This window comes from Felis catus, chromosome C1 (genome assembly GCF_018350175.1).
Source record: "Felis catus isolate Fca126 chromosome C1, F.catus_Fca126_mat1.0, whole genome shotgun sequence".
Classification (NCBI taxonomy): domain Eukaryota; kingdom Metazoa; phylum Chordata; class Mammalia; order Carnivora; family Felidae; genus Felis; species Felis catus.
This window is the reverse complement of record NC_058375.1, coordinates 92,993,104-93,014,996: the sequence shown is the minus strand read 5'-3', so window position 1 is coordinate 93,014,996 and position 21,893 is coordinate 92,993,104. Positions and strand designations below refer to the sequence as shown.

General features: G+C 43.5%; 1 protein-coding gene and 1 long non-coding RNA gene across 6 annotated transcripts in view; one reads left to right on the top strand and one right to left on the bottom strand.

Annotated features, from left to right (window-relative positions):
* Positions 1-21,893, bottom strand: part of ELAPOR1 (endosome-lysosome associated apoptosis and autophagy regulator 1) — a 73,341-nt gene that overhangs the window by 36,919 nt on the left and 14,529 nt on the right. The window lies entirely within an intron of this gene.
* Positions 1,261-19,320, top strand: LOC123378994. Its single transcript, XR_006582832.1, has 2 exons — positions 1,261-1,317; positions 15,286-19,320. It is a non-coding gene; the product is annotated as an uncharacterized LOC123378994 (long non-coding RNA).

Here is a 21,893-nt window from a genome sequence, read left to right as displayed (position 1 = left end):
TGCATATAGATAATGACCCAACGGACCAAAGGAATGTGAGAAGGAAACTACAGAACAGGCTGGAAACAGGTGCTGGCTTTCTTGTCCTAAACTGTAGAATTATGAGCAAGAACTGGTCTGTGAAAAATGTGCAAAGGATTGTCACAGAAGCTGTATTTTCCTGTTCTTCACACTCCCTTCTGCCTGGAAAGATGATGAGTTCCCACCTTACATTTTATGAAAACATCCTATCTCACCCAGGCAGCTCTCATCACCTGAACCTATTCATGCCTAATTTCTCTGTGCAGTGGGACACTCACAGTTCAGTTGCTTTACTGAACTAACAATAACCTAAATAAGAGCCACAAAACAGCCCAATCAAGCATTAAATAGAACAACAGTAACAACAAAAGTAATAAAAAGCACTACTCGGGAGGATAAAAAAAACCCACAATAGATCCATCAAATGCCCTTAAACATTTCTCACTCTTCTAAATCTCGTAATAAACAACAGATCACAGAACTATTATCATTTTGGCTCTGACAAGTATTTTATAATCCGCCCTTACCTAAATCTATATTCAAGTGCAGGGAAGTACTTGGTACTATTGTGTCCATAAGAAAAATCGATTTAATGTCCCCTTTCAACCCACACAAGAGCATGATTGCATACCACGTGTAAATGCAAGGAGCTGAGACTAAAAATGAGACCATTTTGAAGTTTGCTAACCTAAGAATGCATCAGAACGAAAAGCAGGAAGCTTTACCTTTTGGAAGAGGTAAACACGCTGCATTTCATTTATTCTAAAATGCATATTTATTTCACATTTTAACATCTGTGAAATCAAATAACGAAGCCCTGTGTCATATTTTAACTGATAAAGCTTTTCCTCTCTTTGCAATACGTAAAAAACGGTGGGTCTAAGCAGCAATGGCATCTCAGATTTGTGGAAATATAGTGAACATGTTGTTTCTCGAGCTGTAGTTTCAGAAACTCAAGATGATAAGAGAACAATTTTATGTCCCTCTCTTTTAAATATTTACCAAATATATATTCTATGCCCAGCCATTAGAGTTACTAAGTGCTGTGCCCAGTATGGCTCAAGATAGCAACATACAAACTCAGCAATTTCATCCGAAGGGAGAAGATGCGGAGAAGGGGAAAATTGGGGGAACTGTTTTGGGAGTTCTAATTTTTTTATGTTCGTTTATTTATTTTGAAAGGGAGAGAAAGTGCATGCAAGCAGGGGAGGAGCAGAGAGAGAAGGAGAGAGAGAATCCCAAGCACGTCCTGTGCCGTCAGCGCAAAGCCCAACACAGGGCTCAATCCCACCAACTGTAAGTTGAAATCAAGAGTCGGATGCCTAACTGACTGAGCCACCCAGCTGCCCCAGTGAGCCTAATTTTGATGAGAATCTTCGGCTTTGGACTTAGACATCAGTGTCATCTAGGAAAGAAAAACGTCAGGATTCTTCGTGCCCTTGGGCTACCATCTCTCTGGGTCTATTCCCCCCACCCCCAATTCCAGTCTTTTCCTTATCTCAGAGGACTCTAAGGTGAAGAGAGCAACTACACATATAGCAATTCCAGGTCTAAATATGATACTCCCCAAAGGGTTTTACTGCAAGAATGAGGGGTAAAATTCACAGTATGTACATTAAATGCAGAATTGAGTGAACCGGGCAGAAAGGATTTGATGTCCCCACTGTGAGCATGATTAAGCTGGTCATCCGCATAGTGATTTTACGGTTCCCAAACACGGTCTCATTTGATCTTCAAATTCCCCATAAGGCAAGCAGAGCAGGAGTGCTTCCCTCACTGTACAGGTGAGGAAACACTCACACAGGGGTGAAATGGCCTAAGTTCACACAGCTGGTAAGTCACTGAGCTAGAACCCAGGCCTTCCCACCAGAAATCCACCATCCCCATACACCCAATCAAACACAGACTCACCCTGGGCCAAATTTAACAGCCAAATCTAAAAATTAAATAAGACAGTGTTGGTTGTGTGCCAGCTGACAGGCTTGCTTCGGAGGCCTGCGAATTGGTGTTAAAATATCTAATCTGTTCGGGCAGATAATTTCAGTTCACTCTGACTACATTTGGCGTTTTGGAGACACACGGGCCAAGTCCATTTCTTTTCATCGCCTTTCATTTGGTGTCCCCTGGGTGCCACTTGGGTGGGGGGTTTGCCGGGAAAATGGTGATTCCAAGCCTTAGAAAATTCCCTTTTCAATATGTGCTAATTGATTTCATGTCACTTGGGGATATTTCCACCATCCAAAGTGGCTGGGTCTACTGCAGCTGTTTCAAATCTAAACTATCCTTTGAGATCTCACTATTCACAATATAAGCTTAGACAGATAGTTAAATCAGAGATATAAATGGCAGCGCTCCTGGGCTATATTCAGCATTCTGTGAACAAATCAAATCCCCAACAGTACCTCAATTCACCCAGTGATCTTTGAAAGCGTACAGTCTGCATAACATACAGATTCACAAAGGAGACCCACAAATATATTCAGCATGTATGTCTAGCACACAGTTCCTCACTCCCCCCGTGCACATATCCAACTCACAATTTCAAACAGGGCACAGTAGGCAGTGGCTGCTGCCTGTCATCAGGAAAAGAAGGGTAAGGTTTGGAAATGAGGGGTGGGCACCTTAGTTAAGCTGCCCTCCCCTAAATCCTCCAGCCACATGCGATACTCCTGGGGAATATGAGAGACGAGAAGAAAAAAATCCCTAAGTTGGAACTTCCTTGGTCAAATGCTGAGCTGTCTGTTGCTACAGGAAAATTATGCCAATTGTATTAAGCCACTCACCAAAGGACAAATAGTGTATGATTCCACTTACATGAGGTACCCACAGTACCTCTCAAATTCATAGAGAGAAAAAGTAGAATTAGTGGTTGCTGGGGACTGGGCCCCTGAGTACAGAATTTCCGTTTTGCAAGATGAAAAGGGTTCTGTCAATGGATGGTGGTGATGGCTGCTTAATGCCTGACCTGTTCAGTTACAAATAGTCAAGATAGGGGCATCTGGGGGGCTCAGGCAGTTAAAGCGTCTGGCTTTGGCTCAAGTCATGATCTCGTGGTTCGTGGTTTCGAGCCCCACTTCGGGCCCTGTGCTGACAGCTCAGAGCCTGGAGCCTGCTTCAGATTCTGTCTCTCTCTCTCTCTCTCTCTCTCTCTCTCTCTCTATCTCTTTCGCTTTCTGCCCCTCCCCCACTCACGCTCTGTCTCTAAGATAAATAAACATTAAAAATTCTTTTTAATGTTCAAGATAATTTTATGCTATGTGTATTTTACCACAATTTAAAAAAAAATAATTAAAAAAAAGATTATGCCACAGGAAAATGCCCAACCTCTGATTTATCCTATTAAGTACCCCAGAGAGTAGAAATCTGTGATCTGGTAGTTGCATTTAAGAAATATCCTCCCAGGGGTGCCTGGGTGGCTCAGTTGGTTGAACGTCTGACTTCGACTTAGGTCATGATCTCGCGGTCTGTGAGTTTGAGCCCCGCATTTGGGCTCTGGCCTGACAGCTCAGAGCCTGGAGCCTGTTTCAGATTCTATGTTTCCCTCTCTCTCTGCCCCTCCCCTGCTTGTGCTCTGTCTCTCTTGTCCTCAAAAATAAATCAAACATAAAAAAGAAATTAAAAAAAAAAGAAATATCCCCCAAAGTGTATATCTCTCTCTATATATGTATATATATTTTTAAATATATATATTTAAAAAGTATATCTACCTATATATATAGGTAGATATATATAGATAGATGCCAAATTCAAAAGACACCAAGAGGGAGGAGTGGAGGAAAAAGTGGAAGGCAACAGACAGAGTGGACATCATGACAGTCTCACTGGATATGCCCATGGCAGTTCCCTGGTGCTTATGTGTTGGCTAATGACAACTGTTTGGAAGCATCGTGTCACAGTTGTACAAATAAATATTAAGTGCTAAAAAATAACTGTTTTTCAAACATTCTGCTCTTTTGGAACTAAAATGTTTAAACTCTGGGAATACCGTTAGCTTGGAACATGTCGGGTCTTCCACATTCTAGGAAAATGGTGTTTACTTATATACCGCGTTCAACGAGTAGTTACTGAGGGTCTCTTATGTGCTAGTTTCTGGTGAAGCAGTGGTATCCGAGACAGTCACCGCTCTTAAGGGTGTAGATGTGGGCATGGTGGGGAGTGTGCTGGCAGGGATGGCACAGGGAGGAGACGGACCATAAACACGTAGGTAGGCTTATTTCTGGTCTTCCACCATTCTCTACAGTTAGTTATCATTGCATACTCCTGCTTGCCCCCACGTTCTCCAGAGAAGGTTTTGATAACTGTTATGGGCTGCACATTTGTGCCCACCCCCAACCAATTCATATGTTGAAGCCCTGATAAGATAGTATTTGGAGGTGAGGCCTTTGGTGGGTAATTAGGGCCTGAGGGTAGAGCCTTCAAGAAGAGATTAGTGTCAGGACACCTAGGTGGCTTAGTTGGTTAATCGTCCCACTTCGGCTCAGGCCATGATCTCATGGCTGTGGGTTTGAGCCCCGCATTGGGCTCTGATCCTCTGTCTCCCCCTCTCTCTGCTTCTCCCCCGCTGGCACTCTCTATCTCAAAAATAAACATGAAAAAGAAAAAAAAAAAAAAAGAGGAACAGAGCCATGTGAGGATACAGTGAGAAGAGGGTTATCTACAAACCAGGCAGAGTGCTCTCACCAGACCATGAATTTGCCTACACCTTGATCTTTGACTTCCTAGTCTCCGGAACCATGAGTAAGAAACGTTTGCCTTTTAAGCTACCCAGTCCGTAGTGTTCTGTTATAGTAGCCAGAACGGACTAAGACCATGTGTAAGGACTCTGGCAAAGACTGTAACACGTCTCTTGCCTCCAACGTGACACTAACCTTTGAACTGCACTGTTTCTTTTTCAACTCATGATGGCCTGAAAGCCACAAGGCCAGACCCCACCAACATTTAACCTCACTCCTTAGAAGTAACCACAGGAGAACCGAGTAGGCAGGGATAGTTGGCTGGAACTGTCAGAGCGAGAGGCACTGAGTGGCTGGCCTTCTTCCTGTCAGGTCATTTCTGCAGCTCCGCTGGCCAAGGACGCTGGCAACGGGTGGCCTAGACTGGAAAGACAAAAGGCTGCTCCCCAAGCGGGGCCTGCAGGGGTTAACACGGCACACTCTGGAGCTGCGAAGTTCCTGGGAGGGAAGTAAGGGCTCCGTGTGGTGCTAAAACAAGCAGTCTGGGAGACTGACAACAAAGAGCCGAGGGGGTCGAGGGGGTCGTTTGACTCTTCTGGGCCTCAGTCTTCTCATCTGTAACTGAGAAATTTGGATTTAGGCCACTTGCAAGATTCCTTCCAGTTCCAGTACCTTACTATTTTACGGCTAGGACCTGCATGGAAATCTGTTCTTTCTTCCACCTTTTCCTCCTGCTTCCTTCAAAATGGCACTTCTCAGTCTTTAAAATAATTGTCAAAGTGCTCAATGTGCATTGTAGAAAAGATGAAAATATAGGCTAGAATTAAAATGAAAATAAAAATCTACAAGCCCAGCAAACAGAGATCACTACTTTAAACCTATGATTGTATTCCTTTCCACATTCTTTTTCTATACATGCACCTGCATTTCTAAAAACCAAATGAAGATCATACAGTGTGGAGTTTTGTACTCTTTTTTTTTTTTTTTTTTTACAATTTCGGTCACAAGCACTTTCCCGTGGCTTTAATGATTGCACTGCAGTTCCTTTAACATGGAATTTTGTCCAACTTTTTCTTATTTTAAATAGCACTACTATGAAGCCTTCTGTGCATCTCTCGTTATTTGATTTGGATACATTCCCAGAAGTGGAATTACTAGGGTAAAGGGTATGAGTTTCTTCAAGATTCTTGAGTGGGGAAGGGGCATGTAGGGAGACTTCTAAGAGAAAACAGACATCTCTAAGTACTTTTTTTCTTTTTATTGTGGCGAATGTCAAAACAAGAATTTTGGAACAGAATATGATGACCCCCACCCCCCCAGCTTCAATTCTTAATTTCTGTCATTCTTCATCTACCTCTACTCATTCCCCATTTACTTCCACCCACTCCTCCCTTCTGGAAGTTGTTGCTGTTTTTTTTTTTTTTTTATTTTTAGGTAAAATTTATACACATTGGAATGTACACATCTTAACTGTTCATTTTGGATAAATGGCTCCACTTGAGCAAAACATTGACAGGAGGAAGGATTACTGCAGCAACTACAGTGGGGGGAAGAGGATACATCCCCCACCACAGGCAGGAGAGACAGAGCCAACCAGGGTCTCATATCCCAAGTCCGAGAACCACCAAGTCACGCAGCATAAAGTCACAACCACCCAAGGAAGCAGGAGAGAAACACGACTTGGGTTTGTCTTGGCTGGGATAGGGCCTGCGTCAAGAAACAGGTTCTTAAGTAAACCCGGATTTTGACTACAGGCCTTGGGGTCTGGAGGAGGCCGCCTCCTGCTCTTCCCCCAACTGCAGGTTCATCCCCCTGTCCTCTCGCTGTCCCTGAAAACCAGATCCTCCGAAGAGAATGTCAGGATGGAGGCGAGGTAGACCAGTTAAAACGCCCCAAGCTTGGTACAGCGGGATCAATAGGTTATTTGTTGACTCAGTGGCGAATGCTTCTTTGCTTGGAAAGCACCTGACCCAGATGGGAGCAGATCCCATTAAACAATCCTGACTATTAAGGAGACACTAACCCTTTGCTAGGAGGGAGGAATGACCTCTCCTTAGTACAGAACATAGAAAACCACAAATATCGGAATTTGAACATCAGTGTCCCAAATGAGACTCTTTCTTAGGCCCAGTCTTAGCTGGATGGTGTCCTGAAGTACTGGTCTTTGTTCTTTTTGCTTTGGAGTGCCCTATTTGAATTTTGAGTGAAGGGCCTGGCTGAGGCTCAGGGGCACAAGTAATGTCAGTTTCCCATTACGAAGGGCAGGATGGAGAACACAGGGTCTTTCCCATTCTCCAGCTTGTCAGACTAGAGGGGGAAAGCAGGGCTTCTCTCTCTCTCCCTCCCTCTTCCTCACCCTCATAAGGGCTGCCAACTCACAGCAGTGTCTCCTGGGCCTTAGGGGCTAGACAAACCACCTCCAGAGCCCTGATGCCCATGCCTACCTGATCATCACAACTGCTTGGAGATCATGTTAAAAATACAGACTCCATCCCCAAGATTCTGATTCTCCTCCCTCCCTCCTTCAAAACTCACTCTTCTCAAGACTTTATTGTCCCATTTGGAAGTAAATCAGATAAACAAATGTCCTGAAAGACAGAGAGCTCCTTAATCTATGGTCTACGGACAACTTCCCCAATACAACCAGATGCAGAATTTCACGTATGTGCATTTTCCTGGGCAGAGGGTGTACAGATTTCATCAGATCCTCAGAGGAGTCTGTTCTCCACCATCCCTACCCCAGCAGAAAACCATGAAAATCTATCATAACATATTAGTAATTTTTAAATAGCTTAATATTGGGGCACCTGAGTGGCTCAGTCGGTTAAGCGTCTGACTTTGGCTCAGGTCATGATCTTGCTGTTCCCAGGTTCAAGCCCCGTGTCAGGCTCTGTGCTGACAACTCAGAGGCTGGAGCCTGCTTCAGATTCTGTCTCCCTCTCTCTCTGCCACTGCCCCACTTACGCTCTGTCTCTCTCTCAAAAATAAATAAACATTTAAAAATATAAAATTAAAATAAAATAAAATAAAATAAAATAGCTTAATATTTTGCTGAACAAAGGCTGTTCACTTTTTAACAGGGGGCTGAAATACTTTAAGCCAAGGATTTTCAAATTATGGTTCAGAATCTAGGGGTTTAGAAAGCCCCTTCAGCCGGGAGTGGGGATTCCCCCCTTTAATGAAGCAACATTTCCCCCCCTAAAATCTCTTCTGCATATTTATTCTTCTCAGTTAAGATTTTGTTTTAGCCCCCAAAAAGTTTGACACCACAGACTTTGCTTAAAGGAGCAAATTGCTAAAGGTGGAATTGCAGGCCCTGAGGCCGGCTCAGAGTTAAGGATGGCTTTTTGGCTTTCCTTTAATAACCCTACACAGTCAGGTGTTTGCTTCCAAGTGACACAGTCTCTCCCCCGGAACAGGTACCAGACCCAGCAGCAGCCAAAGCAAACAGACCCCAGGCAGGCTGGCCCCTGCTGGCTGCCCTCAATCTGTGTGCTGTTGCCTAGCAACACGGAGCTGGGAGCCCCGGGGCTCCCAGTCTGAAGGAGGATGGGGGAGCCTTGGCCTTCCGCTGCCCCTTCTTTCGGCATTTTCTATTCGACTCTGGGGTTTTCAACTCCCATTTTGATCAAAAACCGCAGACGGCACTCGGTCACCCCAGCTCATTTGACCATGGGCACATTACACAAAACTGGTTGCTGGGTCTTCACACCCAGCTGGGGCAGTTTGTGCCACCAGGCCCTGGGTCAGGCAGGACCCTGCTGTCCAGCCTGTCTGGAACTAGAGCTGCCTGTCCACTTTGGGCACAGGAGATGGAACTGGTGTGGTAACGACAGCCGCCATTAGTGACACTACAAGCACCCTTGCACCCGGCTCTGGGGCTCCTCTCTTTACGTGCATCCTCCCCTTCAGCCCCTACCAAGGCCCCTGATATTATTCCTCCTGCTTCCACCTCCCTATTTACAATTGTAATTCCTCCCCTCCCACCCTATCGATTTTCAAATCCTAAGAGACTCCTTTCTTCTATACACTTACCACCTTCAAACACACTTTCTAACTTAACTTTTCGTTGTGTTTATCGTCTATTTCTGCCCTTGCCCTCACTGCAGAGCAGATGGAAACAACATAAGAAGAGGCATCTTTGTTTTTGTTCACTGATGTAGCCCAAGGGCCCAGAACAGTGCCTGACACAATCACTATCAATTAGTATTTGTTGAGTGACTGAATGGTGGCAAAAGGGCAGACTCTAGAGTGGTTCTGGAGTTGTGCAAGGCGCTCTGGATTAGACCCCAGGGATCCAGACTCTCATCTTGTCCTGCACAACCGCGGACCCGTTGTTAAACCCTGTGCCCATAAAACAGGGATGACAATGCCCTGCTAAGATGATTGAGTGGATCCCACCCACCCACCCAAACTGAGTAACATCAAATTCTCAGGACAATTAGGAGATTATGTTCAGCTCTTTGTAAATTGGCTAACAAAAAGAAAAAAGAAAACAAAGCCAGCTGACCCTGCCTGCAGAGAGCTCATGGAGGGAGTGCCCAGGCTCTTCACTCCTCTTTCTGTGAGGGCTATGAGGAAGGAGCCATTTCTGGCCTAACAGCAATGATGACAGCAGCAGTTAGACCTCCCTGGTTCCCCTTGCTGTTTACCACCCGTCTTGACTCACCCCCTAATCCCAGTCTGCTCATACATATGAAATAACATCTGTCCTTTTTCCACTTTTTCTCCCCCAACAACTCCTCCAAAGCTAATCTCTCCAAGAGAGAGGCTGGTCGCTGACATTTAGACACTTGGTACCTGCAGCCAGTCTGTCAGGTGCAGAGAGCTTTTTGGTATTGCTTGTAAATATCCCTAGGATTGAAATGGCTTTGTCGCCAGGAAACAAAATGTCCCTTTATAAATTTCAATCCCTTTCTGATAGGTGAAAATTTGGTACACACATCTGTCTACAAGCAGGGTTTTATGAGATTATATTTCAAAGATGTGCTTTTCTTGGTTTTTAATGAGATCAAAATGTTCCATCAAATTTTTTTCACCTGAGCTTTTAATCATGCATGAAAGACACAGGCCAACTAGGTTGGCCTATGCAAAGCTCTCCAAGGACAGCTTCATATTCAGATGTGTTAGCTGTTTGTGATGGAGAACTTGACCTGGTGGAGAGACTTCCAGCCTGGAGAGCCAGGTCAGCAGTCAGGGCTTCAATAATTCCAATGAAGCAAACATATCTGAACAGCTGCCATGCCACAATCTCTTAGAATATTGTTTCTCAAACTGGGGGGTTAAGAGTCCTCAAAATCTTACCAATCAACATTCACTCTCCATCTTCCCCTCCCCCAGCTCCTGGCAACCACCAGTCTACTCTATGTGTCATGGATTTATCTATTACTGACATTTCACATAAATGGCATTATACAATAGGGTGCCCGTTTTATTTTATTTTATTTTATTTTATTTTATTTTATTTTATTTTATTTTATTTGTAATCTCTCCACCCAACATGGGGCTTGAACTCATGACCCAGAGATGAAGAGTCTCATGCTCTACCAACTTAGCCAGCCAGGCGCCCCCAATAGACAGCCTTTTGTATCTGACTTCTCTTACTGAGCGTAAGGTTTTCAAAGGTTCCTCCATGTGGTAGCTTGTATCAGTATTTAATTTCTTTTTATGGCCCAAAAACATTCCATTGTATGGATATACCACATTTTATTTATCCATTCATTACTCGGACATTTGGGATGTATCCACTCTTTGGCTATTGTTAATATTGCTGCTATGAGTATTCATGGACAAGTTTTTGTGTTAACATATGTTTCAGTTCTCTTGGAAATATAGTTAGGAGTGGAATTGCTCAGTCATATGGTAACTCCACGTTTACTTCTTGAAGAACTGCCGAACTGCCTTCCACAGTGGCTGCACCATTTTATATTCCCAGCAGCACTGTATGAAGGTTTCTACACTTGACCTTGGCCAAAAGGCCGAGAAGCGATGTATGAAGGTTTCGATTTCTCCACTTCCTTGTCAACACTTGCTGTCATCTGTCTTCACAGCCACACTAGTCGTTCACTTTATCTTCAATGTATCCAACACCACTCCCAGATAGAACCCTCCCTCTCCATCAGGACTGCGTCTAGCTGTGGGCTAAGTTCACTTGCTCACAACATGAGCTTACAACAGCTGATTGTGCTCATCTGTTCCCAACCCCATGCTCAGTGACGCTGATAGCTTGCCAGTGACTCTAATGGGAGCATTTATACCATGGAAATCAGCAAACGCGATAAACCAGGGTTTCCCTTCACCTCTGAAGAGCAAGTTGTTAAACACTGGCCAGCGCACGGCTAACAGTATCCACTTAACCTTAACACCATAGCTTTCTTTGCTTTGCTCTTTTCCTCAGTTTGTAAATCCATCCTTCCACCTACACATCTTCTAGTTCAATTAAAATCCTAGACTTTCCTAAAGCTCAGTTCAAATCGCTTACACAAAGCTATTTCCAAAGTTTCAATTGCCTTCATGGACTGATAATTCCAAGTTTATACCTTGAGCTCAGCCCTTACCCCAGAGCTCCTGATCCTTATCCTTATTTTTTTAAGTTTACTTATTTATTTTGAAAGACAGAGAGTGCTCACATGAGTGGGGAAAAGGCAGAGAGAGAGGAAGAGAGAAAAATCCCAAGCAGACTCCGTGCTGTCAGAGCAGAGCCCAAGGCCGGGCTTGATCCCACAAACCTTGAACCGTGAGATCATGACCTCAACCAAAATCAAGAGTCGGATGCTTAACTGACTGAGCTGCCCAGGTGCCCCCGACCCTTAGCTTTAATTGCCTATGCAGGTGTTCGTCAGGCACACCAGAACCAACATTTTAAAATAGTTCTCAGGGTGCCCGGGTGGCTCTATATGTTGAGCATGTGACTTTGGCTCAGGTCATGATCTCATGGTTTGGTTTGTGAGTTCGAGCCCCAAAACAGGCTTGCTGCTGTCAGCACATAGCCCGCTTCAGATCCTGTGTCCCCCTCCCTCTCCACTCCTCCCCCACTCATGCCCTCTCAAAAATAAATAAAACATTAAAAAAAATAATAGGGGCACCTGGGTGGCTCAGTTGGTTAAGCATCTGACTTCAGCCTGGGTCATGATCTCGTTGTTCCCAGTTTGAGCCCCGCGTCGGGCTTTGTGCTGACAGCTCAGAGCCTGGAGCCTGTTTCAGATTCTGTGTCTCCCTCTCTCTCTCTGCCTCTCCCCCACTCATAGTCTGTCTGTCTGTCTGTCTGTCTCTCTCTCTCTCTCTCTCAAAAATAAATAAAACATTAAAAATTTTTTTAATAAAAAGTAAAAAAATAAATAAATAAAAATAGTTCTTAACTACCCTCCCCACCTGGTGTTCCATACCTAACTGAATGATACCGTAATCCACCTGTGGTAGCAATAATGGTCTTTAGGGTTTGTTGAATAATACTTTATTTTCATTAATTTTATCTGCTAACAATTTATATGAGAATGATAATAATGTTTATATTTTTATGAATGTGATTTACTTAATGTGTTATAGAAGGTGCACTTGAAAAGTCTGACTATTTAGTGGGGTGCTTGGGTAGCTCAGCTGGTTGAATGGGGGAGCCTTGATTTCATCTCAGCTCATGATCTCATGGTTTGGGAGATCAAGCACCGAGTTGGGCTCTGTGCTGACAGCGCAGAGCCTGCTTGGGATTCTCTCTCTCCTTCTCTCTCTGCCCCTCCCCAACTCATGTGCACATGTCCTCTCTCTCTCTCAAAATAAATAAAACTTCAAAAAATGTTTAAATATTTAGTTTTACTTATTTCTTTAAAATATTTAATAAATTCCAAACACTTTTTTAAAGTAGGGTTTTTTTTTAAGTTTATTTATTTATTTCAAGAGAGAGAAAGAACATGTGCTCGTGCACATGTGTAGGAGGGGCAGAGACAGAATCCCAAGCAGGCATCACACTGCAGAGTGAGTCAATGCAGAGCCTGACTCAGGGCTTGATCCCATGAACCATGAGGATCATGACCCGAGCAGAATTCAGGAGTCTTATGGCCAACTGACTGAGCCACCCAGGCACCCCCCCCAAAACACTTTAAAAGATAAAATACCAGTCTTGGCATTGTCTTTTTGCTCTGATATTGAAACTGCTACATTCAGTACTTGTTCAAGCCAGCAACTGTGTTCCTGACACCTCTCTTAGGCCCCACGTAATCACTGAGACCTATCTGTTTTCTACCTCCACAATATCTTTTGAGTCAGTCCACCTCTCTCCATCCACACTGCTACCAATGAAGACAAAACACAATTACTTCTTGCCTAGAGGAGCCTCCTCACTTGTCTCCTGGGCTTGGCTCCCTCCTTTCCTCCAAGCCACTCTCCAGGCCACAGCCAGAGTGACCCACTTGAACCACAAAACATAACGTACCACTGCCCCACCATTGCCCTCAGAGTAAGCACCGGATTCCCTGCAAGTTTCACTTCACTCCCTGGCCCCTGCTTACTTCTACCGTATCTCTATTCCGACCCTATGCCTTCACCATAATCCTTTGAGATGTTTCCTGCTTTACTTCAGAGTAATTCAGCTAAAATATTTACTATGGATATGGTGAGGAGATACCAATATGATCAAGGCGGTCCCGGCATATATAGGCACCAGTACAGTTTTCATTTTACAGGACGAGAGAGGGAGAATCTGTTCCATGCCTCCCTCCTAGCTTCTGGTGATGGCCGACAACTTCTGGGATTTCCTTGGTTTGCAGCAACATAACCCCAATCTTTGCGTGGCATTCTCCCTTGTGTGTGTGTGTGTGTGTGTGTGTGTGTGTGTCTGTGTCCAAATTTCCACTTTTTATAAGGACACTAGTCATATTGGAATAGGGCCCACCCACATGACCTCATCTTGACTACAGTCTGCCAAAACCCAAATTTCACATAAGGGCACATTCTGAGGTGCTGGAGGACATCGGGGTTACTCCAAGGTACATATGAGTTTTGGAGGACACGACTAAACTGACACCAGTGCCCATACCTCAAATTTTCTATCTAGACAAAGAGAGAAGTATGACTCTAGGCCCTATACTATAAAATTTGAGGATGACTCTTTTGGACACCCCCTCCTGAAAAAAGTAAAAGCAGCATCATGTGACCTCCTCTGAGGGAAATGAAATGAATATTTAATAGACATCTCTCAGGGTCTTCAAACTTTGCAAATTTTCTCTTTTTAATCTTTACAACTACCCCAAATCCCTTGACATCAAAGATGGTCTCATTCATTGTCATGTCCCCACCAGCTAGCTTAGAACCTTGGTACTGCAATAGTTATATGACAAATATGTGTTGGATCAATGAACTGTGGGGTAGATATTATTTACCCCATATTAAGAATGAAGAAATTAGTTCAGAGATGCTCAGGTATATGCCCCAAAGTCACATGGCTGGTAAGCTGCTGGTTTGGGACTCAGGCCCAAACCCACCTGTCTTCAAAACTCTTATCCTTTCTATTAAATTTATTATTATTTTTTCAGAGCTTATTTATTTTGAGAGACAGAGTGTGTGCAGAGAGAGAGAGAGAGAGAGAGAGGAAGAGGGAGAGAGGGAATGCCAAGCAGGCTATGTGTTTTCAGTGCAGAGCCTAATGCAGGCCTCAATCTCACAAACTCTAAGACCATGACCTGAGCCAGGCGCCCCTCCTTTCCATTAAATTTAAAGCAGTGGTTCTCAAAGTGTGGACCTAAGACCACCAGCCTCAATAAGTTCATGTGAGAAATGCAAATTCTTAGGCCTTTTCATTGACCCACTGAATCAGAACCTCTAGGGTGGGGCCAGCAATCTGGGGTGTAGCAAGCCCTTCATGTGCTGCTCATACCAGCTGCAGCGGGGAGCCCCTTCACTAAACCAGGAAGCTGGCTGGGAGATGTTGAGAGTGGGTGGGGATTGGCTTAGAGATTGGCTTGGTCATTTTTTTTTTTTTGAGTCATCTATGCAGTTATAGGATTTCCAGAAACCTCGTCTTCCAATTCCCACCATTGTCACTGCTTTTTATGCTGAAAAGTTACATGGCTCCAGTGTTCTTATTTTTTTTTTATTGTTTTTTTATGGTTTTTAAATTTATTTTCAGAGAGAGAGAGAGCACACGTGCAAGCAGGGGAGGGGCAGAAAGAGAGGGAGCCAGAATCTCAAGCAGGCTCTGAGCTGTCAGCCCAGAGCCCCACGTGGGGCTCAAACCCACAAATTCTGAGATCACGACCTGAGCAGAAATCCAGAGTTGGATGCTTAACCGACTGAGCCACTTAGGTGCCCCTACTCCAGTATTTTTTAAAAGGAGGGAGGAGAGGGGTGCCTAGATGGCTCAGTGGGTCAAGCATCAGCTCAGGTCATGATCTCATGGTGATTCCTGTGTTCGAGCCCCAAATTGGGCTCTCTGCTGTCAGAGTGGAGCCCACTTCAGATCCTCTGACCCCCCCTCTCTCTACTCCTTCCCCCCCCCCCCTCAAAATTAATTAATTAATTAATTAAAAGGAGGGAGGAGAGTGCCTGGAGGTAAGTGTTTAAATCTGAACCCTTTCTTCATGTTTCTTTGCTCTGCTGGAAGTGATGAGACATCCCTGGGAGAAACTCTGATGAAACACCATGGAGGACTTTCCACTGGGAAAGAAGAGCTGACAGGCCTCTCCAGGGCAAGAAGCTTTGAAAGCTGCCAAAGGACTTCAAAGCTGCATGAAGTGAAGATCCAGGTGGAACCAACTAGCTGCACAGCTGCATAGTCATGAAGAAAAGACCAGAGCAGGAGACACAGCAGCCAACTGAACAGATTAACTGCTTGTTATCGGTAAACCGAGGAGACCATCATAGAGGCCATCTGTTCATGGGACAGAGGGCCAGGACTCAGCAATCCTTTGCAAGAGTGAGCTGATTCTTAAAGGAAGTCACTCTTCTTTCTAAGGGTCTTGGTGGCAGACGAGGGTGGCAGCCAGATGCCAGCCAGGGAGAGGTCCCGGAGCCCTGTGAGGTGGAGAAGGCCTGTGCGTGGCCCAAACCAGAGTTCCACCGCTGGGCTCTGCCTGGAGCAGGCTGTGAGGCTTTGTCGAAGAAAATCTGAAAACCTAAAGCTAAAGCAAGAGGCTGGAAGAAAGAACAGGGTCCAAAGCAGAATGCTCAACTTCAAGCCATTTGCCTAAATTCACTTTTTCAGATGGCTTCTGCTAGGAGGTAGAAAATGAAAGGCTTCTTTATGCGGTACTAAAATTGGTAACAGAGTTCCTCCCGCCCTCCCGCATCCCCCCACCCACGGCCAGGCACCTGATGGTGCCTGAGGTTCTGGCAACCACTGCATACAACAATCTCGAAAGGTTCCCCTGGGGCCAGCCTGGAGCACCATCACTGGGAACACAGCTCACATCAGCACCCCTTGCTTTGCCAAAGCAGAAATGGCCTGGGTCCAAGAGTGAAATCTGATGGAAGAAATTAAAGCAGGATGCCATTCTCTCTAATTTTCAGGAAGGCCTCAGATGATCCTGCTTTTTAGCAGGAGAAATCAGGACAAATCCCCTACTTCTTTATTTTTACACTTACTGATAAACAAGCCATCTTGTTTTTTCCTCTCACTCCAAGCAGTACCAACTTCTGTAATGGTTAATAGATAGCAATCAAAACACTGTATCCCCTGCGATTTCAATTGGAGACCAAAGGAAATTATCTTGGCTTGAAAAGAAGATATATTCCATCTCTATATCATATACATATATACAAGAGACAAATAATAATCACTGGTCCCATAACAATCTCCAAAGATACTGAGAGATAATATCCACAGATACTATAGAGTCTCAGTAATATATTAACTAATCAATGAATCTCTCTGCAATGTCTTCCTCTGATGTTCCTAATCCTTCCCATTCTCATGCCACAGCTGCCCTATCAGTACCTCTTTCTGTTGCATCTTCCCGCTAAGTAATTTTCTCATGTGTTTTCTTAATGGGCTCTGAGAATGTTCTGTAACGTTTTCATTTTTTACCTTGGCCACCAGGAAGCTCAGGGTCAAGTTTCCAGTCCATTTGCTTGCATAGGGTTCATATATTCATTTAATTATTTTTTCTGGATTTGTCATTCTAAATTGTATTTTTCCTGCCATAATCTTTATTTTATATTTGGCTTTTACTATTTTGATGGAATATTTCCTGAAAACTGAAGTCCTTATAGGTGGAGGCACTGCTAATTACTTAATTAAAATAAGACCATTCATGGTTTGATTGACTTCCTTTCCTTTCTTATTTCTCACCATGTTCTCCTTCCCTGCTCCTTACACTATACTGGCCTTCTTTCAGTCCTTTGTACTCACTTCAGGGCCTTTGCATGTGCTGATTCCTACCCCTTCATGGCTTATTACTCCTGGACATCCTTCAGACCCTAGCTGGGTTATCACTGCCCTGAAAAGAGTTACCTGAACTTCCTGCTTAAGTCAAATCCCCTAATAGGTGCTCTCATTGCACCGTGTACCTTCCCTTTGTAGCACTTGTCACAGTTGTAATTTTATCTCTGTGATGATTTCAGATATGTGTATATCCCATTAGACTATAAACAATGCCTGGCAACATAGCAGGTCTGCAGTAAAGTTTGTTGAATGAATGAATGGGTGAATGAATTAGTGAATGAATGAGTTCATACATACAGCTACACTGGTTTCTCTGGTCTAACTTTTTCTATTCTCCAAAACACCTATCTAAGCATTCGCTACCCTCCTGAAAAAACTCCAGTGTGTTCAGAATCAAGTTCAATCTTTCTCCCTAATACTGTCTATTCTATAAGAGCCTCTAAGACCGGCCTCAATCCATCTTCCCATTCCCTTTCCTTCCCCTTCCATGAAAGCCACCCTGGACAACCTGAAAATCCCCCATACAAACCTTGCACATTCCCATATCCTGGCCTAGAATGTCCCTCCCCAAAGACCTTCCCAGCATCTACTCTATACCAAGAGGTGGCTAGGCTTGAGGTGTTACCCTAGGCCCTCAGATACCACCTACCCCTAAAAGCCTTCTCTGATTTCTGCAGTTTCCTTCTTATAGTGCAAACGCAAAGCCTTTTGTTTATATTCACTTTTGTCACTTATATAAGAGCATTATATTTATGACATAGTCCCTCTCCCACTAAACTATAAACTCCTTAGAGGCAAGCATTGGACCAATGCATTCCAAATCTCTAGCTGCAAGCAGTGTCTGGCATACTGTCAGAGTTCAAAATGATTATTGTATTAATACATAGTAATAATAACAACATGGAGATTTAGGAACATCAAATTTAGGAAACTAGTCCAACAGTTAAAGGAATGGATGATTTCATGATGTACTATGATGTGGTGGTTTTAAAACATGTCCACACATTTTTGAACGCTCCTCCTTCCAAAGGAAGAAAGAGCTCAATCCTCCCCCTGAGTTGGGGCTGGACTCAGCGATTTGCTTCTAAAGAACAGAAAGAATATGGCAAGAGTGATAGTGTGTGACTTTTTGAGATTAGGTCATAAAAGGGTCCCTGGATGCTTCTTTGCGCTCTCTGTCTCTCACTCTCTCTCTGACTACCTGCTCTGGAGGAAGCTGGCTGCCATGTGGTAAGGGCGCTCTGGCAATCCTATAAAGAGACCCATGTGGGAGGAACTTGCTCCTGCCAATAGCCATGTGAGTGAACCATCTTGGAAGCTGATCCTCAAGTTCCAAACAAGCTTTTGGGGACTGCAACACGGGTTGACATCTTGCCTGTAACCTCATGATAGACTGAGCCAGAATCACCCAGCTAAGCCACTCTTAAATTCCTGACCCACAGAAACGGAGATCATGAATGTTTGTTATTTTTAAGCCACCAAGTTTTAGGGTCATTGCTTATAAAGTAATAGATAATAGATAACAATAGACAATATATGTGCTTATCCATTCAGAAAAAGATTGTAGTTGTTAACTCCTGTTGGAACAAAGGAGATTTGTCTCATTAATAGCTGATTTTACACGGTTAATAGTCCCATTGTTAAAATATTGATATGCCGTTCTCCTCCCCCACCATACCTACACCTTCAGTTCTTATCTAAATTTTACCACTTCTCTAAAGCCCTGCTTGGCCTTCTCACATCTTTGGAGAAGCTCTCCTTAACCACACCAGCTTGTACTGAAATCGCTTTTCTCGGTTCGTTTGCACTTTGGCTCTTGGTAACCATAATCACTTCAATTTACTGAGTACTTACTGTGTGCTGGTGTACTGGCTGAATAGTGTCCCTCCAAAAGTCATGTCCACCCAGAGCCTCAGAAGGTGTAACCTTATTTGGAAATAGGGTGTTTGCAGATGTCATTGGTTAAGATGAGGTCATACTGGAGTAGGACAGACCCTTGATTCAATAACTGATGTCCTTATAAGAAGGCCATGTGAAGACACAGAAACACACCAGGAGAAGACCATGTGACAAAAGAGCAAGGATTGAAGTGATGCTACCAATCAAGGAGTGCCAAGGATTTCTGGCAACCACCAGAAGCGAGGAAGAGAAGGGAAGACTCCTCCCTAGAGCCACCACAGAGGCACCGCGACCCTTTGAATTTGAACCTCTTGCCTCCACAACTGTGGGAGAATAAATTTCTGTTGTTTTAAGACATCCAACTTGTGGTACTCTGTTACTGCAGCCCTAACAAACAAATACAACTTGTCACTGTGCATATCTTATTTCTCATTTCTAATTTCACAAAAATCTTTCAAATTACATATGATTAGTTCCTTTGACAATTGAGTCTGACAGCCAGTGAAGCTTCACCAGGGATATGAACCCGGCTCCAGGGGCAGTGCTCTGCCCACTGCTCCTTCCGATCTGGCCTCATCCTATCATGCACTGATCTCCGTTTGTAACTGCTTGTTCCTTGAAAGACTGTAGGTGGCATCGATGTCAGTTTCATGTCCTATCATTCTTCCAGGGTTCCTTCAGTGCATGATGTTCAATAAATACTTGGTATGTGAATTATTTTAAATTTCAGAGGATTAAATATGTAAGAGAAAAAAATAAGTATTTGGTGGAGAAAACTTGACGATGGCCCATGATCTCTAGAGGAAATCTGTCATTAATGTTTTCAAACTGTGAGTACTCTAACGATAACTGTTCTCTGGGCCTAGGTACCAAAAGGGACAGTATCTGTCAATCTTCCTAAAGAAGGAAAAAAACAGAAAGGGTCTAGGGTGGAGGAAACGAGTGTCATAAACAATAGGGACATCAGAGGACCAATTATGTTGCTTCATAATTACAAAGTTTAGAAAAGAATACTTTTTACCCCAATAGTAGGGGGTTCACTCTAGAAATAGTGAGCCTCTCATTATCTGGGGTGAAAAGTACTTTTTTAAACAATTGTAATTGTTAAGCAATATAACCCACCTGAGGATAAGCACCATTCTACTATCTTAGGGAGCTAGTCAGGATGCCTTATGTCTGGATGGCTACTGAGATCCACCTTAACAGCAGTTTTTTGTGAGGTCACAGTTTTTTTTATATCTAAACAACACTCCCCAGAGTGAACCAACCTGTTGATCTCCTTGGGCCTCAGTTTCTGCACATATAAAATTAATATTTTAATGGAAATGGGGTGATATCAATAACTTCAAAAACAAAGCCTGAGATTTTTAAGTTATCTAAAAATTAAGAGGATGTCTCCTCTTTCAGAGAAGCTCCTGAGAATCTGTTGCATATTCCCAGCGGTACCACCTTTTTCTGCTCACACTCATTCATCCCCACTCCGTTTGGTCACTCATCATCTGACTAGAATGAGAGTTACATTGAACACAACCAAGTACATTGGCCACAATCACACATTCTTCTGAAACCTTACCTGAATCTATCCCCACCTAAGAAAAACTAGCTGGTGAATATAAAAATCAGGAGTAGTCTTTTAGATAACCTAGGGCTAAAAACACATGTGATTGTTTAACAACATGTCTTCCCCTCCACCCCCCATAGTTCTTTGTTTTCTTACGACTTGCTGCTAAGCTGTTATTTACTTTATATTTGGTCATAATCCCATCTTTTCTTTTCTTTTTTTAAGTTTTTAAAAAATTTTTTTACATTTCAACAATAGCCAAAATATGGAAAGAGCCCAAATGTCCATCTATGGATGAATGGATAAAGAAGATGTGGTATATATATATATACAATGGAGTATTACTCAGCAATCAAAAATAATGAAATCTTGCCATTTATAACTATGTGGATGGAACTGGGGGGTATTATGCTAAGTGAAATTAGTCAGTCAGAGAAAGACAAAAATCATATGACTTCACTCATATGAGGACTTTAAGAGACAAAACAGATGAACATACGGGAAGGGAAACAAAAATAATATAAAAACAGGGAGGGGGACAAAACAGAAGAGACTCATAAATATGGAGAACAAACTGAGGGTTACTGGAGGGGTTGTGGGAGGGGGGAATGGGCTAAATGGGTAAGGGGCACTAAGGAATCTACTCCTGAAATCATTGTTGCACTATATGCTAACTAATTTGGATGTAAATTTAAAAAAATAAAAAAATAAATGAATAAATAAAAAGAAAAATAAATTTACGTTTATTTAGTTTTGAGAGAGAGAGAGACAGAGCATGAGCGGGGGAGGGGCAGAGAGAGAGGGAGACACTCAGAACCCAAAGCAGGCTCCAGGCTCTGAGCTGTCAGCACAGAGCCCAACTCGGGGCTGGAACTCGTGAACCGCCAGATCATGACCTGAGTTGAAGTCAGACACTTAACCAACTGAACCACTCAGGTGCCCTGTTTAAACATTTTTTTTCTTTAATGTTCATTTATTTTTGAGAGAGAGAGAGTGCACGTGTGCAGGAGTGGCAGAGAGAGAGGGAGACAGAGGAGCTGAAGCAGGCTCCGCACTGACAGCAGAGAGCCCAGTGCGGGGCTCAAACTCACGAACTGCGAGATCATGACCTGAGCCAAAGTCAGATGCTTACTTAACTGACTGAGCCACCCAGGTACCCCACAATCCCTTCTTTTCTTTTACAGATGATTTATACATACAGCTGAATGTATGCAAATGGGAGCTCTAGCACTGATTTATTAAAACAAATGTTTTACAAGGAAAGTAAGTTGACCCATTAATTCAAACTTTATGGAGCATCTAGTTCAGCACAGGGCTTGGCAGGCCTGACTTCCAAAGTGCTATCCTGAGCCAGCACCATCCTTATGAG